The 21655-nt window shown below is 38.8% G+C and overlaps 1 protein-coding gene across 1 annotated transcript in view; it reads left to right on the top strand.

Moving 5' to 3' along the window:
• The window catches only part of LOC127445670 (contactin-4-like), a 270651-nt gene that overhangs the window by 129099 nt on the left and 119897 nt on the right, over positions 1–21655 (top strand). The gene's annotated exons all lie outside the window — the stretch shown is intronic.

The following is a 21655-nucleotide window of genomic DNA, read 5'->3' as shown; positions in this document are numbered from 1 at the left end:
TAACAATAACAATTCAAACATCGAAAGTAACGTGTCCAGCAATATGTAAGGGATAATCTACAGTCAGACATTCATTATCGCAAAATAAACCCAGATAGGGTGGTAAGGACCCTGATGAGGAGCAGAGAGGTCTTGTTTCACCCTGAAGTTGTTTATATAAGGGATAATGTACATGCAGGCAGTTTTTATCGCAAAATAAACCCTGAAAGGGTGATCAGGACGAACAACCAGTTGACTGTACATTATCCCATTTATTATATGGCTACAAACCAAATAGATAAATAAAAGGACATAAAATAATGATTTCCATTTAAATTATATTATTATGTGAGAAGAAATAAATTGCTGAACAGATTATTTATACCTCCGGTTTGCATCAGAGTTCGGATGGTGTTAATTTTGTAAATAATGACCATGACTTCTCAATATCTATTTTATTGAACGACTACTTGCCAAATAAATAAATAAATAAATTGACATGAAACATTGATTTGAGTTGAAATTATTTTATTATCTTACTTGTAGAGATTGCACAGTGATCCAAGAAGTAGGAAAGATGACTTGAAATACTTGAAATGACCGGTCTGCTGTCTTAATCTCTGGATGTGCAGTTGTTACTCAGACATATCAGACCTCTAGATGGTGCCATTACCAATCAGAATAGAGTATTCCAGAGAGCCGAGTAATAATTTGCGATAATGACCAGCTGACTGTAGATTATCACACTTATTACAAGGCTACTTACCAAATAAAGTGGACGTGAAATAATGGTTTGAGTCTAAATTACTTTATTATGTGAGAAGAGACTGCAGAGTCTCTAGAAACAGCTGAATTCCACTTTCAGTTTGTGTCAGAGTTCTGTTGGTGTTTATATTGCAAAAATGTCTGACTGCTCATTATCCAGCTTATTACATGACAACTTGCCAAATAAAATAGAAAAGTACTTTAAATGGAAATGAAATGTTGATTTGAGCTGAAATAATTGTACTAGCTTACTTGTAGAGAATGAAAAGTGATATGAGAAGTATGAAATATGGCTCGAAATACCCGCATGACCAGTTCAATTTTACTTTATCCCTGGATGTCAGGTCATTATTCAGAAATATCAGACTTCTGGATGCCGTGATGGACCAATCAGAATCAGGTGTTCCTGAGCGCCGTGTAATAAAGTGCAGTAACTAAAAGGGGGTGTGGTTTGCTTGCCATGATCAAGGATCATGAAGGTCAGGGAATTGCAGAGAAGGGTTTGGTCCAGGTAGAGGTGGAGCCTGACGAGCACACATGCCTTGTCCAGGATGCAGGGGCCAGTGGCTTCTCTTGATTTATTTATTTTTTCATCATGTTATCGCCAGTATGTTTTAAATAATATCATGTCATTATCATATTGATGTGTTTTTTTAGTCTCATCTGTGTTATCAAAAAACCTTTAATCAACGAACATTTCTGTCTGTAATAATGTTGACAAGATTAACACTGCATATAAACATATTTCATTTACACCTCATTTTTCCAGAGAAGAGGTTTTCCCTTGTCTCTTGGCGCTCTTGGCTGTCTCATCCACAGATAATATAATCCCATCAATGCCTCTCAATTCTCTGACAGCATGTGAAGGCAAGCCCTACCACCCTCTCGAGACACTGATGTTTGTGTGCATGCCCTCTTCCAATCTCACCTGCCTTTCTATAGTGTCACGCAGTGTCTTTGAATATACAGAGCAAGGGATGCAGTTTATAGTACATAGTACATAGCAGTATATATGTATACTGTACAGAGAATACCTGGATGACCTATAGGTATGTTTGTCAAAATGAGCAGTATACAACAGAGCCAACTGCCTGGAATACTGTATCCCACAATAGAATGAACTCAACTTGACCTTCCATTTTTAGCATGATGAGTGAACTGGAAGCAGTTACTGCACCAATCTCTTTCTTGACTCATTATTTTATCTGACTCCCAAATGTTAATACATGTTAAGACGTATTAAGTTCTTAATATGCAAATAAAGGTATTATAGGTTAAATAACCCATTATAGGTCAAAGTACGTGGAAGATGTTAGTATGTCAGGAAATAAATGTATAATACACACTTGCAGCTATACCTAAATAACCTACTTCCTCAACCTTCGAGAAGCAAGTTCTTTATCGAATTTGTTAAATACTCTGAAAGTGCAGAAATTTTGACTCATCCAAAAATGCAGAAACATTGGCAGGAAAGCCTTGGTTACTCTTTTCCACCATGCTGGATTGCTCCTCCCATGTATTTCCCAGAGCTGTCTGAGCTGAATATTTTCCAACATGAAATGTTCATTGACTCTGCCATCACTTAGTAGATGGCCTCCATTAATTAATCCAGCAGAGTGTGATTTAACTGCATATTAATAGTGCTAACAGTGTTGCTTGTTAGAGGAAATGTTTGTTAGCACTTATTGCACAATAGATGCTTTTTGCACATTACTTTTTTGATGGGTGGCAGAGATCAAAAGCTTTTGTACTTCTGTAATGTGAGTTTATTAACTGTGTGATGTGGAGATTAAAAAAAAACTGAAAAATTGCAGATCAACGTCTAAAAAAGCAATTTTAAATTGTTATTTTTTATTAATTTGTCAGCTGTGTTAAAAAAGAGGTGTGGTGATATTACTTGCAATTTTTTTAAATCTGTTTATTACTTGTTCCTTATGGGGCATGCCAAGTAATGGCAGAATTAATAAATGAAAGGTTGTTTTGGGTCTCATGTAGCAACAGAGATATTAGAATAAAAACAAAACAATAGCACAGTACAAATGTATTATTTTCATTTGGAACAAAGCTATCAATGTCAAAGGGAACAATCAATCATTCTCCTCTCTGACTGTAGTTATGTTTCCGAAATTGCAAGCTCATGTACATAGCTACATGAGAGTTGATTCTTTTTTTTGTTTTGTTTTTTGTTTTTCCCCTTTTCTCCCAATTTTTGGAATGCCCAGTTCCCAATGTGCTTTTTTTTAAGTCCTCGTGGTTGCGTAGTGATTCACCTCAGTCCGGGCTTCACACCATCCACCGCGGCAACCACGCCCAACTTACCACGTGCCCCACCGAGAATGAACCACATTATAGCGACCACAAGGAGTTTACCCCATGTGACTCTACCCTCCCTAGCAACCGGGCCAATTTGGTTGCTTAGGAGACCTGGCTGGAGTCACTCAGCATGCCCTGCGATTTGAACTAGCGAACTAGCGAACTCCAGGGTGGTAGCCAGTGTATTTTACCACTGAACTTCCCAGGCCCCCCAGAGAGTTGATTCTTAACATCCTGTCAACAAATAGCATGGAGGGCTTGTGGGCTCGTACTGTGAATTCGGCACTAGTAGGTCAAAAGGTCTGCTGTTGGATCAGCCGAAGCTGGAAGTGTTGTTAAACATATGAGCAAATATGAGCTCCAGTTTACGGGTGAAGTGTCGCCAAAAAGGAGTTGTAGTTTTACTTGAAAATTATGGAATACAGTCAATAGGAATGCATATATTTTATTAAATCTATCCCCTAACCCAAACCCCAACCCTAAACCTAACAGTCAGTGGAGTAAAAATGTAATGTTAGAATGAAAATGCAACTTTCAAATCGCATTCACCATTGTTTATGTGAACATCATTACTTTCTGGTCATGGGACCAGAACCCATGTCTCTGATTGTGTCTCTGAGGCTGATTGCGCAATGTGTGTTCAGTAGCCCTAGTGGGAAAATCACCCATGAATTGATGCAAAATGTCTGATGGTCAGTAATTCAGCTGAATGGGGTTGATTTAGGGGTGCATGAACTTTCGGAAGCAACATGTCGATTTTCCGTGTGATCATGTTGGTCAGAGACAATGTGCACTCATAAAGAATGGCCGGTTTGAAATGTACTGTAGCCGCTGTGACGACAGAATCAGAGTTTGAATATTGAGAGCGATTGTTGTAGACGTAAAACATGAAAGGGCAACAAGCTTGTAATAATGATGCTGAAATAAAATATGATGAAAAATTATGAGTCTTGTAGTGTGAAATAGGCTTAAGAGTGAGGAATCTCATTAGGTTATTTGTTAGAAAAATTTGCTATTCACTAGTGAGTGAAAACTAGAATAATATGTTGCCAGTTTTCATAAGCTCTTTATTAGAATAGTGACTCAAACTGATTAAAAAGTGTGGCAAGAGGTTGCATCCAGTACTGAAAGACAAATTGTAATAAGTAACTAATGTAAGAAACTTTAAGCTGATGCAATATTTTCATCTATGGTAAAATACTTTCTCCTATCATAGTATAATATGCAAAGACATCTATAAGCCAGGTTTGTAGGTTGAATTCCCAAAGAGTTTAAACTCTGTGGGGCTTTCAAAATATTGCTCTGTTTGTTTGAGCAGTCTGACATGTCAACCTCTAGCTCAACCAATGGCATGAGTTTGGAATGGGACTACCTGTGTGTTAGACCAATGGGGTATGTGGGGAGTGTTTGGGAAACCTGTTTGTCATTATTTTTGCAAATCCGTTTGGTGCCACAAGTGACGCATAAATTAAACAATTCACAATTAACCTTGTGTAAGCCCTGCCTAGTACCTAAGTAATGAATCAGGAACTAACTAATGTCTTTTTTCTTCTTGATATTAAAGCCTTATTATGTCATGTTCCATACTTTGTAATAATTAAATTATTTAGGCTATGAGACAGAGGGGTTTTGATATTTGTCGAATTAAAAACAGCAAACCAGACCAGCCTGACCAGACTGGAAAGACCACCTAAGGCCAGCAAACCATAGGTTGTTTTATCAGGAGGGTATTTTATATATATATTCCTTAATACTGTCCTATCACATAGGCTCCTGGTTGGAAAATAGCAAAATAGGACAAAGGATTCTAGCAGAAGAATTTCTTGCCTGCCTTTTGATATTGGTTCACAAAAATCGGCGAAATTATGAACTCATTCCCTTTGTTGGATTTGTTGATGTGTTTTCCTCACTGTGTGTGGCTGCTGCTTGATTCGCCAAAGCTTTCTTTTCAGCTGTCCTCACAAATTAGATGAAAATACATTTTGGTATTGGAGCATGATTTATCTTTTACTCCTGGAAGAAGGAAACACAGCGTTTAGGAGTAGAGAACTGTCTGGAAGGGAATTGTTATTACTGAGTTCTTGTGCAAGCACAATGTGTCTGGATTTAAAAAGAAAGAAGCATTTGCATGTTAACTTTTATCATGTCCTTGTCTCTGTGGCACTGGGGAAGGAAAGTAAGGAAAAGGACACAAGACTTTCACTGTTAACTTTACAAAGAAAAGAATAATAACTGAAAGAGTTGCCTGAATGTTACTTAAGTATGTTGGAGAGTAATTAAGTAAAAGTAGCAAACTTAAAGGGATAGTTCTTTAAAAAATTAAAATTCTGTCATCATTTATTCACCCTCATGTTGTCCCAAAGCATTTATTTTTTTCTGTGAAACACAAAAGGAGATGTTAGGCAGAATGTTAGCCTCAGTCACCATTCACTTTCATTGTATGGAGAAAAGATGCAATGAAAGTAAATGGAGATTGAAGCTATCATTCTGCCTAAAATCTTTATATATTTTTTGTCCTACTAAACAAAGAAAGTCATAAAGAGATTAGAACAACCTGAGGGTGAGTGAACGATGGCAGAATTTACACTTTTGAGTGAACTGTCCCTTTAGCTATATTTTTTTCAGTAGCATGACAGTAGCTCGGCTGTTCTGATCATATTTTAGCTTTTCCAGTTACGAGCAATTTTTTGCAGCAATTAGTGGTGTAGCATTACAAAACGTTAAAACTTGCAACAAGCAGGTTGAGGCAAGTGATTTTTTTTTTTTTTATATATATATTTTGTTTTTGTGTGTGAATTTATGTGTATTCATATATTAAGTTTAATGCCATCAGATATATATCTATATCTGATTATATTATATAATTTAAAAGTTATTGTCCCCTTATATAACTTCAATATAGTTTTTTTCAATTTAGTAGCTTGACTCTAGTTGAACTACTTTAAATTATGAGTAGCTTGTTGCCTGACAAGCTACAATTTCAAAGTAGCTTTCCCAAAACTGGTTAGAGCCTGCAAGATTTTTTTTTACAGCAAGATAGATTCAGTGCAAACATAAATACTATAACAGGGCCAGTAACACCTGTTAAAAAGCATTTTGTCTTGAATAATTAATAATTAACTGTAGTATTAAGACATCAATACACATAAGAAACATGGGTCTCCAATTCGTATCTGCTTTCCAAAAAAGTGACTTCCTGTGACAGATGATGATGACGCTGATAATTTATGCCATCAGTCTGTTTCTCCTCCAAGCACCCTCCACAGTCAAACTCAACATAGTCCGTGGGTGGCGAGGTAACGAATGAATATCAGAGCATAGTGCTATTCATTACCTTCTGCACTCTGGGTCTAAATTACTGGCTACAGCTTTAAGGACTCATACGCTGCAGAGAAGCTCTCGTCAGCAGCAGAGGCCTGCCTGCCAGAGCAACTGTCTGGGGAAACATAAGGCCGAGAAGACAGCTGGCCCTCTGCTTCCTTATGCCGAGGATGTGCTCACACATGCTGATTGAGCTGTATATGATCCACTGGCAAGGGAGATGGAGAGAGAGAAAGACGAAAGGGATTGGTGGGTGATTGGAAGAGAGACTGTATGCTGACTGTTATGCTTCACCAATACAAATGATATGTATGTCCACATGCAAGCGTGTGGGCATATATTAGTGTTCCAAACAACCCAAGTGTGCATATATTTGCAAGCTTGTGATTTGCAAGCCCAGTTCTGATTTTCTGCTTAAAATCAGATTTATTTTGTGAGGTTGTTCACATGATGTTTTAAATGTGTCCTAAAGGCAATGCTTCTAAACTGAACTGAATGCATAAAAACCGTACCCTAGCATTTTCATTTATTATATTCTATTTATCATAATCTAATATTACAATATATTAATTTTATACAGGGTTTCCATGGTCATCGAAAACATGGAAATATCAGAGATATTTACATTTCTATATTGAATAGACATGTATGCATGCTAGATTTGCTCTTTTGAAGAGTTGAAGAGACATTGCTTGCAATTTGCAATAGTTATCTGTTTTAAGTAAATCTTTTTTTTTTTTTTTTTTTTTCAAGGAATCATCCAAAATGATTCACAGATTTATATGAATGATCCATTAGCAAATCTGAATTTGAATGACTTTTTAAACTCCTGAGCCAGTTATCACAAATGATTAGAAAGGTCATAAAAAGTCATGGGAATTCATTTGTAAAAAAAAAAAAAAAAAAAAAAATTTTAAAGTGTGGGAACCCTGTATATTTATTAAATCACTTTAATAAATTAAATTGATAATCAAGAAATTACATTTTAATAAATAAACAATTATACATTTGTTAATAATAAAAGGAGCTCCATATATTCAACTTGCCACATCTTTGCTGTCCTACATCATTTACACGTCATGGGCAAATCATCCCAGCTCAGTTCTGATGATTCTTGAAAAAAGAGTCTTCATGAAAAAAAAAAAACATTAATTTAGACCTGGTCACAGTGAAGTGATGTCTGATTTAGTTCCACATATGAAACTGGTCCAGATCAGACTTAAATATTTCAGAGTTTTGCTGTTCACGCTGTCATCCAAAAACACATCTGTGTCATATTGTGATGGGTAAAAATCTGATTTTGGGCATATTCATGTCTGTGCTGAAAATGAGATTATCTCTTCCACATTTTTCACACTTTTGCTTAATTAAATCTAGGGATGCACACCTACATCTGCTTTGCAGATTGAGAGCTGTTTAAATGAGAATACTGGTTGATTTTTCACAGAGCTCTTGTGAATAGATTAAGATCTAAGGTGTTAATTTAGTTTTTGTCAACAAGTGCAAGTAAGTTGCAGCAACATAAGCGACAGTCTTTTGTGAACATCTTTTTGGTGATTGTTAAACCCAAAAACATTTTACATACTGTATAAGATGCTATAAATGTAAGTGTGTTAATAGTGAATAAATCAAGAGCGATCTGGAGCCATGTATTATAGTGCTTATTAAGACATCATTCACTGGGTATTTCATCATACTCTCTATACTTAACATCTGGACATGCTGTGAATAGATTTATTAAAGTCAGAAGCATTAAGAGACTGTTAAAAACAAGTCTTTCCAAGCTGAGCAGATGACGTAGTTACTGTAGATGCAAGTCGAGTCAAGATTTGCAGTTGATTTCACCAAGATTCTGCACATGCTGAGTAAGGATGCGCAATACATCAGTGACTGTATCAGCAACAAAAAGTATATATAAAAGATATTGATTTTGGATTCATATATATTGATATTGGATCCAGAAAGTAACAGCAGGAGTCTTTGCCATGTCTAATTTATCATTATGTAAAAGAATGCTTTAAGTATTGAATCACTCTGAAATGAGGGTGCATAGATGACACACATACTGTATAAAAGCATGTGTGAAGCTTTACCTCCATGTCTGTAATGCTCAAAATGCTGGGATAACTTCAATTCGCCCCTGTCTCTCTTTGCTGTCTAGGTGTCAGTAAACAGTGCGTCCCTCTCCATTAGAAACCAGTCTCACATTATGATTTACCCAAGGCTTTCTGCTAACAAACATCCAACAGCAGGAATCTTTGACATGTCTAATTTATCATTATGTAAAAGAATGCTTTAAGTATTGAATCACTCTGAAATGAGGGTGCATAGATGACACACATACTGTATAAAAGCTTGTGTGAAGCTTTACCTCCATGTCAGTAATGCTCAAAGAGCTGGGACAACTTCAAGTCACCCCCTGTCTCTCTTTGCTGTCTAGGTTAGGGATGGGCATTTTGGTCATTTTGTCTACTCGAGTACTCGGACTAATTACTCGAGTACTTGTTGAGTACTGGAGGGGTGAATATTACATGTTCAAAACTATATATATAATAACATGTCTGACAAATGTCTATGGCTGCTGCATTGTGCCTTGTTGTTCCAGTGTATCGTCTATTCATTATTATAGGCTGTTATAAAATAATGTTACAAAATGTACAAAAGATTCAAAATATAATGCATCATATTTTATCATTATGTGAAGATTCGCTGTCCAACTCTGAAAGAATGTGCCCAACGCACGTCTCTGCTCTTCCTTCAGGTTACCGTAGTAATCTTAGTAAGCACGCACCAGTTTATTTAGTGACTGTCTGAACCGTCTATTTTCAAATAGATGCCATAACCATTGCATTTTTAATATTTATGTTAAATTGAAGTTCAGTTTGAAGACGCTGCATTGTGTTCCATTTAGCTGTGCTCTGTCTTGCTCTGTCTAGCTGTTTGAAACACTCACCTGCTGTATATGCATTGCTTCAGCGCATTGAGTCCACTGCCACACGCGCCTGGTGTGTGTGTGTGTGTGTGTGTGTGTGTGTGTGTGTGTGTATGTCCAAATGTTCACTCTTGTGAGGAAAGCCACGATGCTCTGTATTGTTGTTGCTGTGATTCATGAAGCGTTCCATTCAACTCGGAGTCTGAATTTCCACCTTTCAACTGGGGAAAGTGCAATGGAACGACACTTTTTATATTGGACATCTAACTTGGAAATTCGTCCAGAAATCTTCAACTCCCATTTCGTCGAGATGCAGGTGCGTGTTACTTCACACAGGGCAGGGAGGTTTACGGTCAATGACAAAAATTTACTTTTATTAAATAATATCCATTAACGAGTCAAAGTTCTTACATGAAATGACAATAAAACGTGTTTAGCAAACGTTTTGCTGAGACAGGTTTTCAAAACACGGTTAATTACGCTCTCTTTTGATTATCGTAACGATAGCAGTTTTGTATCAGTTTGGTTGCTATGAGACGTTTCTGACAATCAATGTACCCCTCAAAACCACAACATAATCAATCTCAAAATTAAAAATAAGCTCCCTCTTTGTCTGTGTGTTTAGTTGTCAGGTAATTGTCACTGGATTTCGAATGAAGTGAAAAGTCACATCATGTGTGATCACTATCGACCATCGTTTTCATGATCGATCATTGCTGCCATGTCCGAGTAGCCGAGTACTCGAGTACTCGTGCCCATCCTTAGTCTAGGTGTCAGTAAACAGTGTGTCCCTCTCTATTGGAAACCAGTCACACATTATAATGTCCCCAAGGCTTCCTGCTAACAAACATACCCCCCACCAACCACTTCCACACCCGTACACCAATCCCTCAGTTCCTATGGGAATAAATTCAGCCCTGCAGGAATACAGTGCCACTCATTCTCAACAACAAAACAACTGATTATGTGCTATGCTCCTAGTCTAAAGCTTAGTAGATTTAGGAGCTACGTTTAGCGCTCTCTGCCTTGCAGAAAGTCTGTAAATGAAATTTCTCAAAGAAGTTACCATAAAAAGCATTATTGTGTTGTATTTAATCTGCCTGCTTCTATTATGTTGAACCCATATTGTGGTATACTGTATGGTGTGATGCTACAGCATATTAATAACAAAAGAGTGCAACAACCGCCCACTATTTCAATGGCCATGGTTCTGGAAGTGTTTTTCCTATTCGTTTTCTCCATAGGGATTTTAAAAATAATAATAATAATAATAAGAGGTGTAAGCCATAAACCAAACCAAGCAGCTCAGAGATTAATCACAACTACAGATTTTCATTTGAAGTAAAAAAGTATATGGACATTGAAAGAAAAGAAAAAAAAGACCAAAGTACAAGACTAAATACTTTAATTCTTTTCATGAGGGAGCAAACTACATATCCCATGAAGCATTGCAAATTGAATAAGCCTTTTAAATGAATCAAAATGGGGGTACAGTATAAAACTATTGACTCATATTCATTGATTATAAGTATAAAAACAATAAATTTTACGATTATTGCAAAATACTTAAATATATAGGCTATTTAAATATTTAAGTTGTTTGAGAGTGTAGCGAGACCAACTCAACTCTTGCGTCATTTGCGGCATTTTATGGGAATGGGCAGCCGCTGCTGTTTTTATTTTTTATTTATTAAATTTTTTTTTATTATTATTTTTTTCACAATTTTAATTTCCATGGTAACATAGACTTCTCTCATTGGTGGTTCTCTCTTCAGGATTATGGGTAGTGTAGTTCTTTTTCTGCGTTTTGGCAGTTAAAAAATATTTTATACAAATTAAGTTGAATTCACTTTATCTTCTGTAAAAACATTTGGGAAATGGACATAAAATACTTTCGGGAAGTTGGCATTCTTGCAAAACTAGTAAAGGCAAAAAGAGATTGAAATATGTGAAATAAAATGGTGACCAGTTACAGCATATAAAATATAAAATTTCCCTATATACTTTAATGTAAATTTTAAAGGAATAGTTCACCCAAAAAGGAAAATTCTCTCATCATTTACTCACCCTCATTCCATCCCAAATGTGTAAGATTTTCTTTCTTCTGCTGAACACAAATGAAGATTTTTAGAAGAATTTCTCAACTGTGTTGGTCCTCACAGTGGAAGTGAATGGGTACCAAATCTTTGAAGCTCCAAAAGCACATAAAGACAGCATAAAAATAATCAGTATGACTCCACATCTTCAGAAGTGATATGATAAGTGTAGGTGAGAAACCGATCAATATTTAAGTAATTTTTTACTTTAAAACTCCACTTTCACATTCTTCTTCATTTGTTTTTGGCGATTTGCATTCATCATGCATATCGCCACCTACTGGGCAGGGAGGGGAATTTATAGTAAAATAAGGCCTTAAACGTTGATCTGTTTCTCACCCAGATCTATCATATCGCTTCTGAAGATATTTATTTAATCATTGGAGTTTTATGGATTACATTTATGCTGCCTTTATGTGCTTTTTCGAGCTTCAAAATTTTGCTACCCATTCACTTGCATTGTGAGCACCTACAGAGCTGAAATATTCTTCTAAAAAATCTTTTTTGTGTTCAGCAAAAGAAAGAAAGCTGTGTTTCTGGAATGGCATGAGGGTGAGTAAATGATGAGATAATTTTCATTTTTGGGCATAACTAGACAATGAAAATAGAAATGAAGTAACTATATACGTGTGTGTATATACGTGTATATATATATATATATATATATATATATATATATATATATATATATATATATATATATATATATATATACATACACACTACCGGTCAAAAGTTTTGAAACACTTGACTGAAATGTTTCTCATGATCTTAAAAATCTTTTGATCTGAAGGTGTATGCTTAAATGTTTGAAATTAGTTTTGTAGACAAAAATATAATTGTGCCACCATATTAATTTATTTCATTATAAAATTAAAATGTAATTAAAAAAAGTTTTTTTGAAATTGATGACTTGGACCAAATAATAAAGAAAAGCAGCCAATAAGTGCCCAACATAGTTGGGAAATGTCAAGAGTACATGTCTGCAAATTGGCAAAGGGTGACTACTTTGGAGATCCTAAATTATAACACAGTTATTATTTATTTTGGATTTTGTTTAGTCACAACATAATTCCCATAGTTCCATTTATGTTATTCCATAGTTTTGATGACTTTACTATTATTCTAAAATGTAAACAAAAATTATAATAAAGAATGAGTAAGTGTTTCAAAACTTTTGACTGGTAGTGTGTGTATATATATATACACTATATTGCCAAAAGTATTCACTCACCTGCCTTTAGACGCATATGAACTTAAGTGACATCCCATTCTTAATCCATAGGGTTTAATATGACGTCGGCCCACCCTTTGCAGCTATAACAGCTTCAACTCTTCTGGGAAGGCTTTCCACAAGGTTTAGGAGTGTGTTTATGGGAATTTTTGACCATTCTTCCAGAAGCGCATTTGTGAGGTCAGACACTGATGTTGGACGAGAAGGTCTGGCTCGCAGTCTTCGCTCTAATTCATCCCAAAGGTGCTCTATCGGGTTGAGGTCAGGACTCTGTACAGGTCAGTCAAGTTCTTCCACACCAAACTCGCTCATCCATGTCTTTATGGACCTTGCTTTGTGCACTGGTGCGCAGTCATGTTGGAACAGGAAGGGGCCATCCCCAAACTGTTCCCACAAAGTTGGGAGCATGGAATTGTCCAAAATCTCTTGGTATGCTGAAGCATTCAGAGTTCCTTTCACTGGAACTAAGGGGCCAAGCCCAGCTCCTGAAAAACAACCCCACACCATAATCCCCCCTCCACCAAACTGCACAGTTGGCACAATGTAGTCAGACAAGTACTGTTCTCCTGGCAACCGCCAAACCCAGACTCCTCCATCAGATTGCCAGATGGAGAAGCGTGATTCGTCACTCCAGAGAACGCGTCTCCACTGCTCTAGAGTCCAGTGGTGGCGTGCTTTACACCACTGCATCCGACGCTTTGCATTGCACTTGGTGATGTATGGCTTGGATGCAGCTGCTCGGCCATGGAAACCCATTCCATGAAGCTCTCTACGCACTGTTCTTGAGCTAATCTGAAGGCCACATGAAATTTGGAGGTCTGTAGCGATTGACTCTGCAGAAAGTTGGCACTATGCGCCTCAGCATCCGCTGACCCCGCTCTGTCATTTTACGTGGCCTACCACTTCATGGCTGAGTTGCTGTCATTCCCAATCGCTTCCACTTTGTTATAATACCACTGACAGTTGACTGTGGAATATTTAGTAGCGAGGAAATTTCACAACTGGACTTGTTGCACAGGTGGCATCCTATCACAGTACCACGCTGGAATTCACTGAGCTCCTGAGAGTGGCCCATTCTTTCACAAATGTTTGTAGAAGCAGTCTGCATGCCTAGGTGCTTCATTTTATACACCTGTGGCCATGGAAGTGATTGGAACACCTGAATTCAATTATTTGGATGGGTGAGCGAATACTTTTGGCAATATAGTGTGTATATATATATATATATATATATATATATATATATATATATATATATATATATATATTGCAAATTATATTAACATGTACATTATATACAGAAATGTAAGCGCAGCATAGTTCTAGCAGGAAGACTAGCAGCTGTTCATCATCACACCATTAGCTAGGTAACTCCAAGCCGATCACATGTAAACCATTGCTTTATAAGTCTGCTCACAATCTATCACACTGCTGTATCAGTGTGCTAACATGGCAACATCATTCTATAGCACTATCTGATGTCGAGTCCAAGTCGCTCTCCGTCTAGCTAACATCGAGATATGGACACAGACTTATTCATTGCTCCTTACTTTATCCAGAATCAGCAGTCCTCTCACAAACACACGTCTGCAAATTTCCGGATTCTCAGTGGGATCATGCCCTCTCGGAATCATAATAGACATGTTCTGACCTCTCCAGGCCACAGTAGAACCAGTGCACAGAACACCTCTGGAAGCCCGCCTTCCCTTCCCAATACGCTGTCTCTTCATCTCAATTTCTGCCCGCATCAAACCCATGGGGAGTAAACAATCAGCAAACCCTTATTTTCATCCATATCTCATTCACTTAGGAGATCTCCCTCAATCGAGTCACCGCATCCTTGATCGGAATGCACGACTTGGCGCGGAAGGAGCACGCTCCTTGCCAAGTCTGTCAAAATCATCGGCTCAGGCAGCAGCTGATTTCCATCAGAAATAAGCTAAGTTCTTATCAAATCCATCACATGCATTCAGATTTAGTCATGGGTCTAGGCCTTCTGTTGCCTATGTTGTCTGTTCATCATAACACATCTGCATCAATATCAAAAAGACATTTTTCATGTCAACAGCGCATTCGCTTTCATAGTAATGGCAGGCAACCACGCGTCCATAGTGTGATCACATGAGGGTAACTTGGTCAGGTTCACTCGCATGTCATTCACCATGTTGCATGCCTGAGTGTTCCCCATCGGGGAATTAAGATCATTATTCAGGCATGTCATGATGTACAGTGCTCATTGTACGGGGTCCCATCACTCCATTCAGTAAGATAGCTGTTTTGTTGGTCGCCTTTGCTCTAAATCACGTAGCAGGCAGAGCTCATGATGTGGGCACTCTGAAGGGAGCATGGGATCACAGTTAAATGTAGCCTTCACTAAGGTCTTGTGAAAGGGTCCTTGGTGAAATAATTAACCTATTTCGTTCGGTTCAATATTTCAAGCGCTGTTCCCTACCCAAGCGCCTTCAAGGGCACATTAATGCCGCTTCGGAAAATGCAGTGATTTCTTACTCTATACATACTTCCACGTTCTCATCAGGAGCACCACTGCTGTGGCGTGCCTCTGACACCTAGTGGTAGGCTCCGCACTGCATTCCCTTATTCATCAGATAATTTCATTACCAACGTAATGCATATCGCCTATATGATCTGGTCATACAGGGGGTAATTCCTATTTCGTGGCATATTTACGTTTTATTACTCATTCAGGCATCATTAAAGTGCAGAAATTTGCATTGTATGTCTTCATAAATCATTCACTTTCACCTTTGTTCGGACCAGGTTTCAATCTATGGGGATCTTCAAGCATTGGGGCTTTATCAGTGTTCCAATTTCAAAGCTCATGAGTTTAACTGTCATGTCAGCCTAACTACATTACTTTTAAGTATCAACACATTTCAGTATGATTCCGTTCACTTTTAATGTGCGTGGTCGGGATGCTACATTTAGTAGGTAACTACTAAAGTACTGACCAGGTAAGTAGGTTTGGCAATCATTGGATAAAACCTGTGCCAAATCAAGCTCATTAATTTAATCTTGCTACTGTTAATTTCTGTTCCTGCTGGTAAGTCATAGCTCCCTCCTAATGCTCTTGTTATTTCCTCAACTATGTTGCCAAATGCCTTATTGATTTTAAAGTTATCAATGTTTTCGTTTTGCTCCACTCAATATATGTATACATTTATAAAAAAAGAAAAAAGAAGAGAAAAGGCAGATCAAAGACGCCGACTGGCCCCTCTCCGGTGTCACATGACAGTCAAATTTTACTCTGCTGTCCGCACTCACTTTTGGGTGCAGAAGTAGCCCTCACATTTTAATTCTCTATCAGAAGACCTATGCTGGATCCTTCTCAATCACTTTAAGCTCCCCTCCGTACTACACCTGCTCGATGACTTCCTGCTCATCAATCACCCCGCTGCCCACACCCCTATTTTTGGATGTTCTATCGAGCTTTTTCACAAGTTGGGTGTTCCCCTCTCAAGTGAAACCCACGGGCCCCACCACGTCTCTCGAATTTCTCGGCATCATGCCCGATTCTCTTAACATGCAAGCTTCCCTGCCTAAAGATAAACTCGACAGGATCAGGTCTATTTGCACATCGTTCTCCGGTCAGTTTGGGTCTCAGAACGCGATCTCCTGTCCCTATCAGGCCACATCAGTTTGCATGCGCATCATTCCTCAAGGCTGCTCCTTGAGTTCCCGCCCCTCACACTAGTCCATTTTGTAGACAACCTCTCCCACATCATATCAATTTATGACGGCTGCCGCTTGGACCTCCTCTTCTGGTCACAGCTATTAAATCGCTGGAATGGCATTTCCTTTTTTCACAAAAAAAAAAAAAAAAATCCGGACGACATGTCCCTTTTCACAGACGCGGCTCACTACATAGGATTTGGGGGATATTTTCTAGGATCATGGTTCACAGGGAAATGGCCAGAACATTTTTTCAATATAGCTTCCTACGCTCCCTCATCCGCTCTTTTAAATGTATCCCATCATCATGGCCAGCGTTATATGGGGTTCCCTTTGGACACGCAAACGCGTCATAGTTTTGCGACAATTCTGCAGTCGTCACTATAAGTCTAGTCCTCCTCTAGCCATCATGTCTCTTATGAGATGTCCGACATGGCAGAGCATTCCTGCAATCTCATTATCTCAGCTGACTCCCTCTCTTGTTTCGCTTCCAGGAGTTCCACAGACTATGCCCCCCCCCCCCCCCGCCAGCAAAAAAAACAAAAAACATTCCCTGCCTACCCCTCTCAGACCTCCTGCTGGATTAAGCCCCTCCTTACTACCCCTTTTAAATTCCGCTCCAACTCTCATGCAGAAGGACTTGCCCGGTCCACACTCTCACACTTCCTACAACTCTGCCTGGGCCCACTATTCCTCCTTCGGCCAATCACACAGTACTCCTCTATTTTCCGTTCTGATCGTCCAGTGTGCATGTTCATTTCCTTTTGCTTTCACACTAGACATCTCAAATTTCCTCCCCCATTCATCACTCCATCCCTAGCCCCCATGTCACGCTACTGGTTCAGAAACCACCTCATCGCTACCCTAAAACATTGTGGTCTCTCCCCTCTTGTCTTCTCGGGGCACTCTTTTCGCATCAGAGCAGCTACTACTTCCGCTCTTTGAGGTATACTGGAGTCCACTGTCAAGATGCTCGGCCGCTGGTCTTCCTCTTCCTACCAGAAATATAGTCAACCTAATCCAAATCATCAAACAAGCTCAACTCTCCATCAGCCATAAGTTTTCATACCTATCTAGTGGTGGTTGATTCAATGATTCAATTCAAGCACGTCCATCGTTTCACAAGGATAACGCATAACTATGTCTACCCTCCTCGCCAGGGCTTCCATAATCTCAAGCATGGTTTCCTTTCCATAGGTATTGCACAAATCAGCTCGCCCTCACCGGAAAGCTCACACTATCATGGGATATCTTTCAACAGGGTATTGCATGACAACATCGCCATTATCGTATGGCTTTATATATGCTATTCACCCTGGCAAAGACAACCATTAAACAATGGCCGCCCTCATTAGAGGGCTTGAGCCTCATGGAATATCTTTCAACGAAGGGTATTGCACGCAACGTCGCCATTATCGTATGGCTTTACGCATGTTGTTCACCTTTCGGCAAAGATAACCATCAAACAATCTATTCCCTCGTTGGAGGGTTTTCATAATCAAATGTTGTTTAATTTCAACAAAGGGATTGTACGCAATGTCACCATTATCGTATGGCTTTACGCTAAAGGTTGTTCACCTTTTGGCAAAGATATCTCAAACAACTCTTCCCTCGTCAGAGGGTTTTCATAATCAAACGTTGTTTTCATTCAACGAAGGGATTTCACGCAATGTTGCCATTATTGTATGGCTCTACGCTACATTGTTCACCTTTCGGCAAAGATATCTCAAACAACTCTTTTCAAAATCAAATGTTGTTTATCTTTCAACAAAGATACTGCACAACAACGCTGGCCTAACATAGGGCCTCACACCACGTTGTTCAACTTTGGCAAAGATTCTGCACAACCAGGGGCTCCTCGACGGAGGGCCCAAAATCGCACTCAAGGACAAGGACAAAATCAAACTCAAGAGAAAAAAAAATTTACAGCTTTTCCTATTGCAAAGGTATTGCACAACCATGCCAGGAATATTGCGCATTAGATGTCAAATCTAGGTGTTCACATCTCTTTCTTTTTTCTTTTTACCCTCTTCTCCAGAATGAACACCTAATACCAGACCTGGTTTGTACCTGACTGGATCTTCTCTTTTGGGGGTAGTATTCTACTTTATCTCTTTTGGGGTAGGCTCCTCGCCCCTGCCTCCTATCTCCGGCAGGATATGATGGTTCCGAGTACAACTTCTTTGGACTGCCAGACGGGGCTTACGCCAAAGAGAGACATTACATTTCTGTTTTATATTCATCAAATAAATGTCATCTTAAATTCCACTCAAGTCTGTGAGTCTTCCTGATAGAAATGTAAACGCAGCATAGTTCTAGCGGGAAGACTAGCAGCTGTACATCATTGCACCATTAGCTAGGTAACTCCTAGCCGATCACATGTAAGCCATTGCTTTATAAGTCTGCTCACAATCTATCATATTTCTGTTTCAGTGTGCTAACACGGCAACCTGCACCACCCCACCACCACCAGTTGAGTCCCATCCTGCACAGGGTTGTCTCCTCGCCCCTGCCTCCTGTCTCCGGCAGAATATGATGGTTCCGAGTATAAATTCTTCGGACCGCCAGACGGGGCTTACGCAAAAGAGAGACATTACATTTCTGTTTTATATTCATCAAATAAATGTCATCTTAAATTTCACTCAAGTCTGCGAGTCTTCCTGATTGAACTTAAATTGCACAATTAAATTATAGAGTCAGTAAATAAAGAAAATGGCAGAATACTTACAGATTATTGCTTGTGCTATTACACATAATTCCTAATTTCAAATTTAACCCACCCCTCCTAGTTTTCATTGATGCAAAATCATCAATGACTTTGTCAAATCTGCCCAGCAATCACATGGTTGATACTTATTTTCTCAAGACCACTGAGTCGATCATGTATCACAGTGTACCTATACTGTTGATTATGGTTATCTTATGTTTGTTCAGAATGTAAGAATGCATTATGAACATCTATAATCCTAACCATTTAGAGCCTTTTAAGCTGAGTAGCCTGTCGAGAACAGCTCGGGGGACCTTTCCCCCATCGCGATCTTGCGAGCTCTGTGTGGGGGCGGGGTGGCATGATTTGAGGCACCTCTCTCCCATCGCGATCTTGCGAGCTCAGGGCGGGGCGATCGATCAGGTACCCTGTCGTGCCACCCCAGAGAACGTTGCCTCCCTAGGCGCCTGCCTATGCCAGGATCCCCTACTGGCTACCCATATACATACCATTGGTTAAAAAAAAAAAAACCTTGCAGCTCGTAGTAGGTCTGTCTTAAAAGGTTTACACATTCGTGCAAAAGATAAATTTCTCTAGGGAGAAAATGAATGGGATTTTCATTTCCGGAATCCTTCTGTTACGCTCTATAAGACATCTTTTGCATGAGATGTAAGCAGCCAGCAGTCAAACCAAGGACAAAGTATTTGTATTAATAGAGAGATAATAATATCAGTAATAGCGTAGCTCTTGACTTCTAGCTATTTTAAATTCACTGCAAAGACTGTGTGTCTGCAACTATGTGTCATCTCTTTGTTTTTTGTCCTCCACTCCTTGTTTTACCATGCCATGTTCTTGCATGTCCATAAAGCACACAGTAAAAGATAATTCTTAAGATTACTTCTGCTCAGAGCTGTCAACATTCTTTAGAAAAGCACATTCCTCATCGCTGGACACAGCATTATGGGTATGAGTAAATGTTTGCATATGCGATGTATGAGTGACTTCAGTAGTGGCCCGTTCCTCCAGAAATGTGCAGCACAGACCCAAATAATGCCCTCTTCACTCTCGCAGTCAGGTCAGATCAGTCAGGTACAAGCAGTTGAGATGCTGTCACCTCCACCTTGGTCTCCAAGCCTCGCCGCATTCAGAGGCCATCCACGTAATTCAACCTCATTCTGCATGTAAGTCAATAACTATGTTTAGTGTGGAATCTAATGCAGCTGACTGTTCTTTCAGGTGTAGCCAAGGCTGAAATCGTTTCTTTTCCACACTCGTGTGAACAATGGGCATGATGGCATCTGCCCTAGAATCGTACGGGCTCTAAGAGCACAGAGCATGCTTGTCCCATTAGAAGAGATTCTGAAGGGATAAGAAAAGTTTGAGAGTGCTTCTGTGACTGTTTCTGTGTTTTTTTCACGTTCTGACTGTAACTGTGACCGTGTGAGTCAACACAAGGCTAGATAGTACACACTGCGAGGTTTACCTGCAAACGCTGTATGTAATGTTGTATTTTTTTAGCTGGTTTTGTTTCAGGACTTAGATTTACTTTTGACATTGAGTGGCCACCCAACACAGTACCAATCATTCAAAGGGAAACAAAAATGTCCACAAAATCAAACACTGAAATATATTAATATTGCCATGAACTGCATAGACAATTTCTACGGTTTCGTGCTCTCTGTAGACAATAATTGTCTGTTCAAAAGACATAGTAGTTGGTACAAACCATGTTCGTCATTGCTTGTATAGTTTTGTTTATGGTTTTTGAGAATGAGGGCATGTCATGCAAATTGTCCATGTTGACATGTGCTTATTTTGGCAAGCTTATACCAAGTGACAGATGATTTTGAACTGAAATGATGTAGAGCATGATTGGATGCACAGTCATTGACATCAACAACAAAAGATATGGGAAGTATTTTCTCCTCCTTTATAATAGTTTATAAGCCTATTTATTTTGTTCTATATGCACTATTATATGCTTAGTTTCATTTTATTATTTTCATTTAGCATTGTTTTTCCTTTTGTCTACGATGCTATCAAAATATCTAATTTTGGGGTTGTGATCCTCCAGTTGAGAACTACTGAGATAAGAGATATTGGGCCCTATTTTATAAGCGCTAAGTGCAGCACTATGCCATGCCATAAGTAATACACACAAAGTCAATGGACATTGCCAGAAATTTGGGGCATTTTTGTGCAACTGTGATCTATTGCGCATGCAATGTGGCGAATTTGTGCTTGCAGTGTGCTATTGGGCTGGGTTAAGTGCAGTTTAATTCGGAGGTTCTTCTCCAGCACCATCTGCTTCCTATTAGTTCATTCCCTATAAAGCACCAGCAATATAAACAAAGACATCACATTCATAACAAGTTGGTAGTGTAAATGGACTGCAATGAATTAGAAGAATAGAAATATTGTGTTACGTTGTTTTGTGCAGTAACTGCTTCCCTGTTGGATATCAGGCATATTTCTATGACAGTGACATGCTCCTTTTATATGCATGGAAAATGTGGTTCTCGTCAGTATTTGGATTCACGCTCCATTAAATTATAGAGAATGTAAATACTAATAATCATTTTCATCTACTGACACACAAATCATGGCAGTGATTGTAT

Source organism: Myxocyprinus asiaticus, chromosome 9 (genome assembly GCF_019703515.2).
Source record: "Myxocyprinus asiaticus isolate MX2 ecotype Aquarium Trade chromosome 9, UBuf_Myxa_2, whole genome shotgun sequence".
Lineage (NCBI taxonomy): Eukaryota > Metazoa > Chordata > Actinopteri > Cypriniformes > Catostomidae > Myxocyprinus > Myxocyprinus asiaticus.
The sequence above is the reverse complement of the archived record's forward strand: the minus strand, read 5'-3'. Positions and strand labels throughout refer to the sequence as shown.